Raw genomic sequence first — 13,389 nt, forward strand, 5'->3', positions numbered from 1 at the left:
CTCAATTAAGTGTTCTTTGTCCACGCTGCCTCTGTGCAAATAGAAAATGTCATGACATTTAGAATTTCTGGAATACTCTATTCCCAACCTCATCCCTTTTTACTTATTTATATCCTTGTATTTTTAATCCAGACTGGATGAACAGCCCCATACTCTGATGCATATTTAGCATTATAGAGTGGTGGGAAAAACACAGAGATGTGCAGCAGGGGGTTTCTTCCCAGCCATTTCTTCAAGTGTTCGCCCTTCATTCTCAGATCCCTGCAGAGAACTGACTCTTTAGAGTTACCCTGATTTAAATATCTACTCATTTAGTACATGTAGATACCTTTTAAATTTTGCAGTGTCGAAACAGCAGAGGAGATAGCAGGCCAAACCATGGTAGCAGGAATACACCCAGATATGTACAACTATTGCCATTTGTTTTGCCATATTAAAGAAACACAGCATTAAAATCAATGATAATTAAAAATCAGGTAAGTGAAAGAAAATTTTTACTTAAAATATGGAAAAGCTGTCATAGAATATGCCCCAATACATATATCTTTAATAAATTTTTTAAAAGATTTTATTTATTTATTTGACAGAGAGAGAGAGCACAAGCAGGGGGAGGGGCAGAGGGAAGAGCAGACACCCTGCTGAGCAAGGAGCCCGACATGGGGCTCGATTCTAGGACCCTGGGATCATGACCTGAGCCGAAGGTAGACACTTCACCAACTAAGCCACCCAGGCATCCCTTTATCTTTAATAAGTTAATCATGATGCTTAGCCCAATGATTTGGGGAGGAAGAAAACTGACTTTTAGTTCAGTTCTGCCGTTTACCAGAAGTGATAGCCTTGATAACCTCTCAAAATCTCCATTTTCTTACCAGTAAAGTGAAATAAATAACTACTTGGGGTGAGTGTGAAAATCAAAGAGTAATGCAAGTAGAAATATTTTTTTAAACTATGAAATGTTATGCTGATATAAGGTATTAATGTAATTAAGATTCATTTTTAAAAATGGTGTACTTAGAATTTTAAGTGCCAATTGCCTTATCTATATTTATTTTATTTCCACTTCTTAAATATTGCTGTATTAAATGCTAGCACATTTTTCAAAGTGCTCTGGCTAATATCAACAGATATATTTTAAAATATAATTATGCAAAACAGAAGTTTGCATAAATTCATGGAAAAGTAAATAAATGCAATGTTATACAGTCAGCTTAAAAATACATTTTTGTAAACAAGTGAATAAATAAACAAAAAGCAGAATCAGACCTATAAATACAGAGAACAAACTAATGGTTGCCAGAGGGAAGAAGGGTGGGTTGTTGGGCAAAATGGGTGAAGGGGAGTGAGAGGTGCAGGCTTCCAGTTATGGAATGAAGAAGTCATGGGAATAAAAGGCACAGCATAAGGAACATAGTCAATAATACTGTAATAGCACTGTGTGGTGACAGAAGGTAGCTACACTTGTGGTGAACACAGCATAAGGTTGAACCACTATGTTGTACACCTGAAACTAATGTAACATTGAGTATGCTCAAATAAAAATACGTTTCTGTGGGCTTGATTTAACTGAGCACATAATGCAACATACTTGACTTGTGTTTATCTTTTATTCATCAAAAAAATATATTCAGTTATTAGAACAAAACTTCTTCTTCATAAAATAAAAAGACAATATTCCATGTATGTAATTTCACAAACTGCAAAGCGCTTTCATGCTCACTCTCATATTGATCCCCAAAATAACCTTGTACTTTGGGAAAAAACATTAAACACAAAGTATCCTGGTACTGTTATGTCTCTTTTACAGATAAGACAATGGTGCTGTGGAAGGTGAAGTGACTGGGTCTAGGCCCCAGGTCTCTGCTTTCCTTGTTCAGTCCTCCTTATCCTATACCATAAGAGTACAGCTTGAGTTAATATCCAGTGTCAAATCAGAATGAGGACTATGTTCCCTCCCCGATGTCTCAGCTGCCCTACTTTTCAGAATTTTGGGATTCACCAATCCTTATCAAGAAAGCTGACCACCAAGCACAGATAGATTCATTTGTGGGGCTATATGTAGGGCAGTTTCAAATATGAGAACACATTTAGTTAAGATTTTTATATTAGTTTAAACAAACATCTAAAGTAATTTTCAACAAGTGACATTTTAATGCAGCTTATAGTGTTTTTATTCTGTTCAGCATTATAAATATGATATCAAATGCATGTTATTAGCAGGTATTAAAGGATTCTTGTAATGAGTCACACAAAGCTGATTAACCATCTCCTGGTGATTCATTTGTTTATGCAACTTCTTTCCTCCTTAAATCAAGTCAGTTTTTAACAACAGTCTCCTTGAGCATGCTTTTTGCTTTTAATGGAAAATAATAACTCTTAATGGATTCTCCCCCACCCCAGAACACCACAGATTCTCATATTATAAGTACGAAACCTGTAATTCCCCCCAAAAGCCTGCTACTTCTATTCAATATTTTAAGCCTTAATAGTAGACTGCTTTAAAGATTCTATTCTATAAGGAGCTCCTGACTTTAATATAATATCCTGTGAAGGCTTACTGTAATTGATACAAAATTATACATACAGAAAAAGAAGTGAGCAAGGTATAATCTGTAAGAGAGTGGCTTTAATGGTTTTTGTTAAAGTATTATTAATTCTCTAAGTTTCAAAAGCAAATACTTCTCTCTTATTGGCCTAATACAATTCAGCTCAGTTGTCTATAAACCCTAAAATGAAGCAAGAGATCCAGTTTGAAGTGAAGAGTGCCTTCTAGATTCATTAACTACTCAAACTGTTGCCATTAAATAACTCAAGACAATATACTTAAATACATATTTTTAGTTGTCAGGCGTTTGTATCAGTTTTCTGATATTATATATTTCCTAGAGTCCATAGTTTCTCGTGGTTCATTCCCCCTTCTGTTTACCCCCCCTTCCTTCTTCCTACTGATCTTCCTACTTCTTATGTTCCGTAAATGAGTGAAACCATATGATAATTGTCTTTCTCTGCTTCACTTAGATTTTAAATCAAAAACTGTAATTAGAGATGAAGAAGGACACTATATCATAATAAAAGGGTCTATCCAACAAGAAGATCTAACAATTTTAAATATTTATGCCCCCAACTTGGAGACAGCCAAATGTATAAATCAATTAATAAAAACATAAAGAAACTGATAATAATACAAAAATATAGGGGACTTTAACACTGCACTACAAGCAATGGACAGATCATCTAAGCAGAAGAACAAGGAAACCATGACTTTCAATGACATGCTGGAACAGATGGACTTAACAGATATATTCAAAGTATTTCATCCTAAAGCAGAATATACATTCTTTTTAAGTGCACATGGAACATTCTCTGGAATAGATCACATACCGTGTCACAAATCAGGCCTCAATCAGTACAAAAAGATTGAGATTATACCATGCATATTTTCAGACCACAATGCTATGAAACTTGAAGTCAACCACAAGAAAAAATTTGGAAAGACCACAAATACACAGAGGTTAAAGAACATCCTAGTAAAGAATGAATGGGTTAACCAGGAAATTAAAGAAGAAATTAAATAAAATACATGGAAGCAAATGAAACTGAACACATGGCAGTCCAAAACCTTTGGGACACAGCAAAGGTGGTCATAAGAGAGAAGTAAATAGCAATACAGGACTTCCTCAAGAAGCAAGAAAAATCTCAAATACACAACCTTACACCAAAAGGAGCTGGAAAAAGAACAGCAAATAAAGACTAAAACCAGGAGAAGGGAAATAATAAAGATTAGAGCAGAAATAAATGATACAGAAATAAAAAAAAACAGTAGAGCAGATCAACAAAACTAGGAGCTGGTTCTTTGAAAGAATTAACAAAATTGATAACCCCCAGCCAGACTTATCAGAAAGAAAAGAAAAAGGACGCAAACAAAATCACAAGTGAAAGAAGAGACATCACAACCAACACTGCAGAAATATAAACAATTATAAGAGCATATTATGAGCAATTATATGCCAACAAATTGGGCAATCTGGAAGAAATGGATGAATTCCTAGAAACATATAAACTACCAAAACTGAAACAGAAAGAAATAGAAAATTTGAACAGACCCATAACTAGTAAAGAAAAGGATCAGTAATCAAAAATCTCCCAACACACAAGAGTCCAGGGCCAGATGGCTTCCCAGGAGAACTCCAGCAAACATTTAAAGAATTAATACCTATTCTTCTAGAGCTGTTCCATGAAACAGAAATGGAAGGAAAACTTCCAAACTCATTCTATGAGGCCCACATTACCTTGATTCCAAAACCAGACAAAGACCCCACTAAGAAGGAGAATTCCAAGCCCATATCCCTGATGAACATGGATGCAAAAATTCTCACCAAGATACTAGCCAATAGAATCCAACAGTACATTAAAAGGATTATTCACCACGACCAAGTGGGATTTATTCCTGGGCTACAGGGGTGGTTCAATATCCACAAATCAATCAGTGTGACACACATTAATAAAAGAAAGGATAAGAATCATATGATACTCTTAATAGATGCAGAAAAAAACATTTGACAAACTATAGCATCCTTTCTTGATAAAAACTCTCAAGAAATTAGGGAAAGAAGGAGCATACCTCAACATCATAAAGGCCATATACGGAAGACCCACAGTTAATATCATCCTCAATGGGGAAAAACTGAGAGCTTTTCCCCTAAGGTCAGGAGCACGACAGGGATGTCCACTCTCACCACTGTTGTTCAACATAGTGCTGGAAGTCCTAGCCTCAGTGATCAGACAACAAAAAGAAATAAAAGGAATCCAGATCGGCAAGAAAGAAGTCAAACTTTCACTCTTCACAGACAACATGATACTCTATGTACAAAACCTGAAAGACTCTACTGAAAAATTGCTAGAACTGATACATGAATTCAGCAAAGTTGCAGGATATAAAATCAGTGTACAGAAATCTGTTGCACTTCTATACACCAATAACGAAGCAGCAGAAAGAGAAATCAAGGAATTGATCCCATTTACAGTTGTACCAAAAACCATAAGATACCTAAGAATAAACCTAACCAAAGAGATAAAAGATCTGTACTCTGAAAAATATAGAACACTTCTTTTTTTTAAAGATTTTATTTATTTATTTGACAGAGAGAGAGGCAGCGAGAGAGGGAACAGAAGCAGGAGGAGTGGGAGAGGAAGAAGCAGGCTCCCAGCGGAGCAGGGAGCCCGATGTGGGGCTCGATCCCAGGACCCCGAGATCTCGCCCTGAGCCAAAGGCAGATGCTTAACGACTGAGTCATGCAGGTGCCCCTCTAGAACACTTCTGAGAGAAATTGAAGAAGACACAAAGAAATGGAAATGATATTCCATGTTCTTGGACTGGAAGAACAAATATTGATAAAGTGGCTATACTACCGGGGCTCCTGGGTGGCTAAGTCAGTTAAACATCTGCCTTCGGCTCAGGTCACGATCCAGCGTCCTAGGATCCAGCCCTGCATTGGGCTTCCTGCTCAGCAAGGAGTCTTTGTGCTCCCTCTGCCCCTCCCTCGATCATGTTCTTTTGCACACACTCTCTTTCTCACAAATAATTAAATAAAATATTTTAAATGGCTATCCATGAGAGACTATGGACTCTGGGAAACAAACTGAGGGTTTCAGAGGGGAGGGGGTGGGGGATTGGGATAGGCCGGTGATGGGTATTAAGGAGGGCACATATTGCTTGGTGCACTGGGTGTTATGCAAGTAATGAATCATGGAACATTACATCAAAAACTAGGGATGTACTGTATAGTGACTAGCATAACATAATTAAAAATTATTATAAGAAAATAATAAATAAAATGGCTATGCTACCCAAAGCAATCTGCATATTCAATGCAATCCTTATTTTAAAAAAACACGCATTTTTCATAGAGCTGGAACAAACAATTCTAAAATTTGTATAGAACAGGAAAAGACCCCGAATAGCCAAAGTAATGTTGAAAAAGCAAACTAAAGCAGGAGGCATCACAATTCCAGACTTCAAGCTGTATTACAAAGCCGTAATCATCAAGACAGCATGGTACTGGCACAAAAGCAGACACAAAGATCAATGGAACAGAATAGAGAACCCGGAAATGGACCCTCAACTGTATGGCCAACTAATCTTTGACAAAGCAGGAAAGAATATCCAATGGAAATAAAAAACAGTCTCTTCAACAAATGGTGTTGGGAAAATTGGGCAGCCACATGCAGAAGAATGAAACTGGACCAAATTTTCACACCATACCCAAAAATAAATTCAAAATGGATGAAAGACCTAAATGTGAGACAGGAAACCATCAAAATCCTAGAGGAGAAAGCAGGCAGCAACTTCTTACTAGACATGTCTTTGGAGGCAAGGGAAACAAAAGCAAAAATGAGCTATTGTGACTTCATCAAGATAAAAAGCTTCTGTACAGTGAAGGAAACAGTCAACAAAACTAAAAGGCAACCAATGGAATGGGAGAAGGTATTTGCAAATGTCATCGGGTAAGAGGCTAGTATCCAAAATCTATAAAGAACTCATCAAAATCAATACCCAAAAAGTAAATAATCTAGTTAAGAAATGGGCAGAAGACATGAAGAGACATTTCTCCAAAAGACATACTAACAGACACATGAAAAGATGCTCAACATCTCTCATCATCAGGGAAATACAAATCAAAACCATGATGAGATACCATCTCACACCTCTCAGAATGGCTAAAATTAACAACTCAGGAAGCAACAGATGTTGAGAGGATTCAGAGAAAGGGGAACCCTCTTACACTGTTAGTGGAAATGCAAACTAGTACACCCACTCTGGAAAACAGTATGATGTTTCTCAAAAAGTTAAAAATAGAACTACCCTAGGACCCAGCAATTGTGCTACTAGGTATTTATCCAAAGGATACAAAAGTGCTGGTTCGAAGGGGCACATGCACCCCAGTGTTTATAGTAGCACTACCAACAATACCCAAATTATGGGAGGAGCTCCAATGTCCATCAACTGATGAATGGATAAAGAAGATGTGAGATTTATAAATATAAATACACACACACACTGGAATATTACTCAGCCATCAAAAAGAATGAAGCTTGTCATTTGCAACAATGTGGATGAAACTAGAGTGGATTTTGTTAAACAAAATAAGTCAGAGAAAGGCAAATATTATATGATTTAACTCATATGTGGAATTTAAGAAAGGAAACAGGTAAACATTGGGGAAGGAAAGGAAAAAATAAGATAATACCTGAGAGAGAGGCAAACTATAAGAGACTCTTAGCTATAGAGAACAAACTGAGGATTCCTGGAGGTGAGGTGGTTGTGGAGATGGGCTAATGGATGATGGGTATTAAAGAGGGCACTTGTGATGAGCACTGGGCGTTATATGCAAGTGATGAATCACTAAGTTCTACTCCTGGAACCTATACTACCCTATTTGTTAACTAACTTGAATTTAAATAAATTTAAAAAAAAAAAAAGAACGAGGATGCTCTCTAGACAGTTTAGTGCAGTATGTTAGGACACTGACATTGAAACAGCTCTTCTGAGTTTCTCTCACAGTTCTGCCACTTATTAACTGTAATCTTGTGTGTTCTGAGGAGTTCAGATTACATTTATAGATTTGTTTAGGGAGAAATAATAATAACATGCTTTTTTTTTTTTTTACAATTCCTATTCAGGACAGCAGTTATTGTCTACCTTCTTTTGTGTCCTTCAAGAGTGATTTTAAAGTGTTCTTTTTATATAAAACTTACCTATTAATTTTAATACTTATCCTAAATGTCTTATATTTTTTGTTACTATTTTAAATGTGTGGCTTCTTTCATTATGTCATTCATTCCATTAAAATAACAATCTTACTGGTAGTTGTGTATACATATGAAAGTCACTGATTTCTGTATATTACTTTGTACCTCACTAATTTACTGATTTATAGTACTTTTGTTTTTCACTTGTTTTTGTTGGTTTTTCTTTTTTTTAAGATTTTATTTATTTGAGAGGGAACACAAGCAGAGGGAGAGGGAGAAGCAGACTCCCTGTTAAGCAAGGAGCCGGATGTGGGGCTCGATCCCAGGACCCTGGGATCACACCTTGGGCCGAAAGCAGACTCTTAATGACTGAGCCACCCAGGCTCCCCTTTGTTGGGTTTTCTATGAATACAATTGTATCATTTGCAAATAGGGATAGTTTTACCTCCTCCCTTTTTATTTATAGCTGATTTATTTTACTTGTCAATTGTTTTATCCAGTATTTCCAAAATAACATTAAATAGTAGTAGTAGATATTTTTATCTAGTTACTTACTTTAGTGGGAATTCATCTAGTATTTCCCCATTAAACCTGATGCTGCATTTGGGGGTGAGATATATATATTCTTTTATATTATGTTAAGAACATAGCCACATATTCACATTTTACTGACTGTTTTTTAAATTAAGGGTTTGTTGAAGTTTGCCGTGTGTCTTCCAGCAATTTTAGAGTCAATAAAAGTTATTTTTCTTAGATCCATTATGATGATGAAGTATATTAGATTTCCTATTACTAGATCATCTTTGCATTCCTCAAACTACTCACTCCCTATGGATCTGTTCTTTTAATGTCCTGTTGGATAGTTAATATTGTATGTTGATTTTTTGCATCAATTCTTCTAAATTATCTTGGTCTATAGTTTAATTTTTTTATGTGCCAATTTTTGTAATTTTGATCACTGTTAAAATAATTTCATGGAAAGTAAGTAGCTCTTGGCTCTGTTCATTTTCTATGTTCTGAACTTTTTAAAATAGTTGTTCTTTAAAAGCTAGATAGAATTTGACAGTGAAATCATCTGAACTGGATATATTTTTGTGTTTTTGTTTTTGTCTAGTGGCATAATCTGTTTGATAATTTTCTCATAGTCTATGGAAATTAGTCTGTTGAATTTTCGATCAATTTTGTGGTCAGTTTAGGTAAAGTATGTTTTTCTAGAAAATTATCTATTTTATCCAAGTTTTTACATTTATTAAAGCATAAAGTTGAAAAAATAGTTTATTGTAGTTTTATCTGTTCATATGATTATTTCTGAATTATCATTTTTTATTTCATTCAAATGCATTGCTTTCTCTCTTTCTCTCCTCATTAGGTTAGCTAAATATTTGCCTATTACTTTTAAATCAACAAATCATAATTTAGAATTGTTGTAATTTACGTTTTATTTATAATCATAATAAGTCCTATTGTTATTTTTCTAATTCATTCATTTTTGCTCTTATCTGTATTAATACCTTCTACTTTTATTTTATTGTTCTTTAATTCAGTCAGATGCTTATTTCAAATATCTTTTATTCTTGCTTTTTTACCAACATATATTTTTAACGTTACGAATTTTCCTCTGATCACTACTTAAGCTGTACCCTACGGGTTCTGATATTGTTTTAATTATAATTTATATCTATGAATTTTGAAATGTCAGTGTATATTGCCTCTTACCCATTAGTTTCTTAAAAATTTTTATTGTTTTATTTAAATTTGAGATATAAGTTTCCTTGTATTTTCTGTAATCAAAGAACATCACCTATCTCTAGTTTTATTTTTTGGAATTAAAGAGACTCAGTTTGCAGCATTATATACTCTTAATTTTGTGATTATTCCATGAATACTTGTAAAGGATATATAATTAAGTATCTAATAATCATGTGGAGTACCTCTGCTTGCAATTTTGCCTTGGGTCTGAAATATTTAAAGAGGCGGTCTGTCTGCTTCTACTCTTACTAACATTTATCCGTTTTTGTAGTATCTTTTTTTAAACATTATCATCAGATACCCCCAGCATAATATAAGCTCCATGAGGGCAGAGATCATATTTGTCTTACTGAAAACTGTATTCATAGCTACTAGAAGAATTCTGGGCATGTAGTGGGAGTTTGTTCAATATCTGTTAAATGAATGCATATTCCTAGAAGTAGAAATTCTGAGTCATAGGCAGTTGGTTCTGGAGGCTAGGAAGGCCTTGGAGGCCACGAAAAAGAAACCTCATTAGGTATTTCCAATATAAATCTAAGACTGTGAAATTGGATTTTGGACATACAGTGGCAGTGATTGCTATTTGTGAGTAAAAACCTTATCTTTCTTAAAGTCAGTGAATGTACCTGAGCATATGGACGCACAGCTAAAGATTAAATTTCCCACTCTCACTCTGAATTAGGTATGGCCATGTCATTAAGTTATCACCAAAGAAAGGGTAGTGGAAACAATTATGTAAACTCTGACTCGCTTAAAAGGAAATTGCTTGCCCTGAGCTGCTTCTTTTTGCTTTTCCCATGAACTGGATTCAGAGATATGATTATGAGCCAGTCCTGACCTTGCAGGATAAAGTCGTCTTTTTTGCTCATATACCCTCTAAAAGTGTTGGCACATTTTTTATGATGCCATCTAATTTTTTTCAAATTTTAAGTTAAAAAATGTAAGTAAGGAAGAGATTTAATTCCTGACATGTTTCAAATATTGATGTTTTAAAATAATTACATCAACTTGTGAATTTGTCCAGTGAAATCTAAATACCTTAAGCAATCTATTTTCTGCTAACCCTGAAAAATACAGAGAATTTGGGGTAACCCAACACTGTTGCTGCTGCTGTTAGATCCAGTGCCCATGAGCACTGTATGACCAAGATTACCAGAGCATAAGCTGACATATGATCCCTGGAATTGCACTGTCAAACAGAACCCAGAAGCCTAGGTCATCCGGTCTGCTTGAGACTTTCTCAGAGGCACTACCAGAAACCTAAGAAAGAAAAGAAAATATGCATTCCTTCTTTCTCTTGCCATCCAGTCTCCCCTGTGCCTTCTATAAACCCAACCTAGATGGAAGCTAACTGGCAAGAAAGTCTGAGAATTAGTTTTTAAGTGTCCAACATTGTGCAATACAGGGAAATCTGTGGGAAATGAAGCCGAAAGCAAATGAAACTGTCTAGCACAGTCTATCCATTTGTTTGCTTAGCATCCATTCTCATCTTTATTCCCATATTTGAAGTTACGTATAACAGAACTAACAAGAACATCATGCTTCTTTCTTGTAACTATTCTTCATGGAAACAAAGATGCTGTCACATACACTCTCCCCCATTAAAACGAAGACACAGAATCCCCATACTAATACAAAAGATGTTAATTCCTCTTCTAGCTCAGTAATAATCCGACCTACATATTTAATCTAAAATTTAAATTGTAAAATTAACCACTACCAGTATGTCTGAAATAAAATAATGGGGAAAACGGAGAAAGAAAATATTTATATAACAAGTAAGGAACCTCATATGTCTAGCTACTATATATCTCTTGTTTCTGTAACAGTCATGAGGCCATAATTGGTATTTAAAACTCTATTTGTCCCCTACCTATTCTGTGTTTCCTTCACTTTTAACCAGCCCCTCTGCTGATTGGAGTTTTTAATGGGCCATTATTGCCTTTTACTAATTTTTACTATTGGATATGGAAGCACTAAGAGACATTAATACTCTGAATCGGTCACTCCAGCAAGGAAGTTAACCCCTCCTGTATCTGTCAATTCAATGTCATTAGGAACCAAATATAGTTGGCAGTCTCATTTTCCAATGCAATGAAATCATTGTGTCTACTACTAGAAGCATTCATCTCTTGGAGATTAAGACCTCCAAATCAACAGAACTTAGAGTTGCCAGAACAGGAAGTAAAAATTCTGCTCTTGTGTTTATTAACTGTGTTAGTGAGAGGGGTCATTCCTACTTGTAACCTTCATTCATAGGTCCTTATTAACAAAATGGTTTCACTTCTATTTCAAAAATATCCAATAAATTCTAGACACCATGTTGATTTGAAGCAAGCTGTCATCCATTTAAACATGTATGAACAGCTGTTTTATATAAGCAAGATATATGTACCTTTACTTATTCTCCTGAATATAATGTTATCATTCCATTTCTGTCATGAGATTTTATCCTAATTAAATATATTTTATGTTTGAAAGTCATACTCCTTTGATTTTTTTAATACCCTATGACTAAACTCTTAAGTTTTAAAAATCGCATGGGGCATAAGTTGTCATTATAACTCTTAGTGCACAGTTGATCAAAATAACAAAATTAAAGTACAAATTTGATAAATTACAATTAAACATGAAAAGGACAATTTAATTGGAAATATATCTCTGAATGAGATGTATGGAACATTTTTTCAAGTAATTCTTTTATCTGTAAAAGAAAAAAGTCACTTATCAAATGAATGTCATGTTTCGAGCCCTTAATGAAATAGGGATCAGCATCTATTTTTTTTGTGAAATTGTTTGTTTTTTATAGATGTGTTCTTAGAAAATTTGCACACCCAATTATTTAAAATTCTTCTGAGTAATATGCAAATAATTTGTCAGCTGAACGCTCCAATGGGTCTCTTTCAATTTTGTTTTAAGTAAGGAAATGAAAACCACCTAGTTTACAAAAGAATTAGCTACTCAGACTTCTCATTCATTCAGTTTCTCAACACTAACACCAGTATTTCATGTTGTCTCTCCATTTAGTGCCATTTACTATGGGTCAATGAACCACAGTAAAATAGGGATGGGAAAGAGGTATGCCTTTCTTTTGTAAAGTAGGATAGGGAACCCTGAAAGGAAAGGTGTCAGGGAAAGTGCTATGTAGGAAATTAAATTGATGCAAAGGTGATTTTCAAGTTTATTACCAAGTAAGTCATCTCTTGGGACACCTGGATGGCATAGTCAGTTGGGCATCGGACTCTTCGTTTTGGCTGAGGTCATGATCTCAGGGTTTTGGGATCGAGCCCCACATTGGGCTCCATGCTCAGAGGGGGCTCTGCTTGGGATTCTCTTACTCTCCCACTCCCTCTCCCTCTGCCCCTCCCTCATTCTCGCTCTCTCTCTCTCTCAAATGAATAAATAAATCTTTTAAAAATGGGGGGGGGCGCCTGGGTGGCTCAGTCGTTAAGTGTCTGCCTTTGGCTCAGGGCATGATCCCGGCATTCCGGGATCAAGCCCCACATCGGGCTCCTCCGCTGGGAGCCTGCTTCTTCCTCTCCCACTCCCCCTGCTTGTGTTCCCTCTCTCGCTGCCTGTCTCTCTCTGTCAAATAAATAAATAAAATCTTTTTAAAAATTTTAAAAAATTTAAAAAAAGAAGTCATGGGACATAAAGGCACACAGAACAAATGAAGTAACTCAAATGGATTATTAAATTAATTTACAATGAACAGTGAGAAATTGGGACAAAGGATGGAAAGTTATCACACTTAGAAGAAGATGCAAGTGGGATGGAATAATCACACCATCATAAACAAGAGGACGTATAATACCTCTCCCCCAACACACATCAGCTACTCCTGTTGATGGTATGGATAAGAAATATCAGAGATTTGGGGGGGCGACTGGCTGG

General features: G+C 35.5%; 1 long non-coding RNA gene across 2 annotated transcripts in view; it reads left to right on the forward strand.

Annotated features, from left to right (window-relative positions):
- Window positions 1–13,389, forward strand: part of LOC123002287 (uncharacterized) — a 1,175,027-nt gene that overhangs the window by 1,039,577 nt on the left and 122,061 nt on the right. The window lies entirely within an intron of this gene.

This window comes from Ursus arctos, chromosome X (assembly GCF_023065955.2).
Source record: "Ursus arctos isolate Adak ecotype North America chromosome X, UrsArc2.0, whole genome shotgun sequence".
In the NCBI taxonomy this organism is placed as follows: domain Eukaryota; kingdom Metazoa; phylum Chordata; class Mammalia; order Carnivora; family Ursidae; genus Ursus; species Ursus arctos.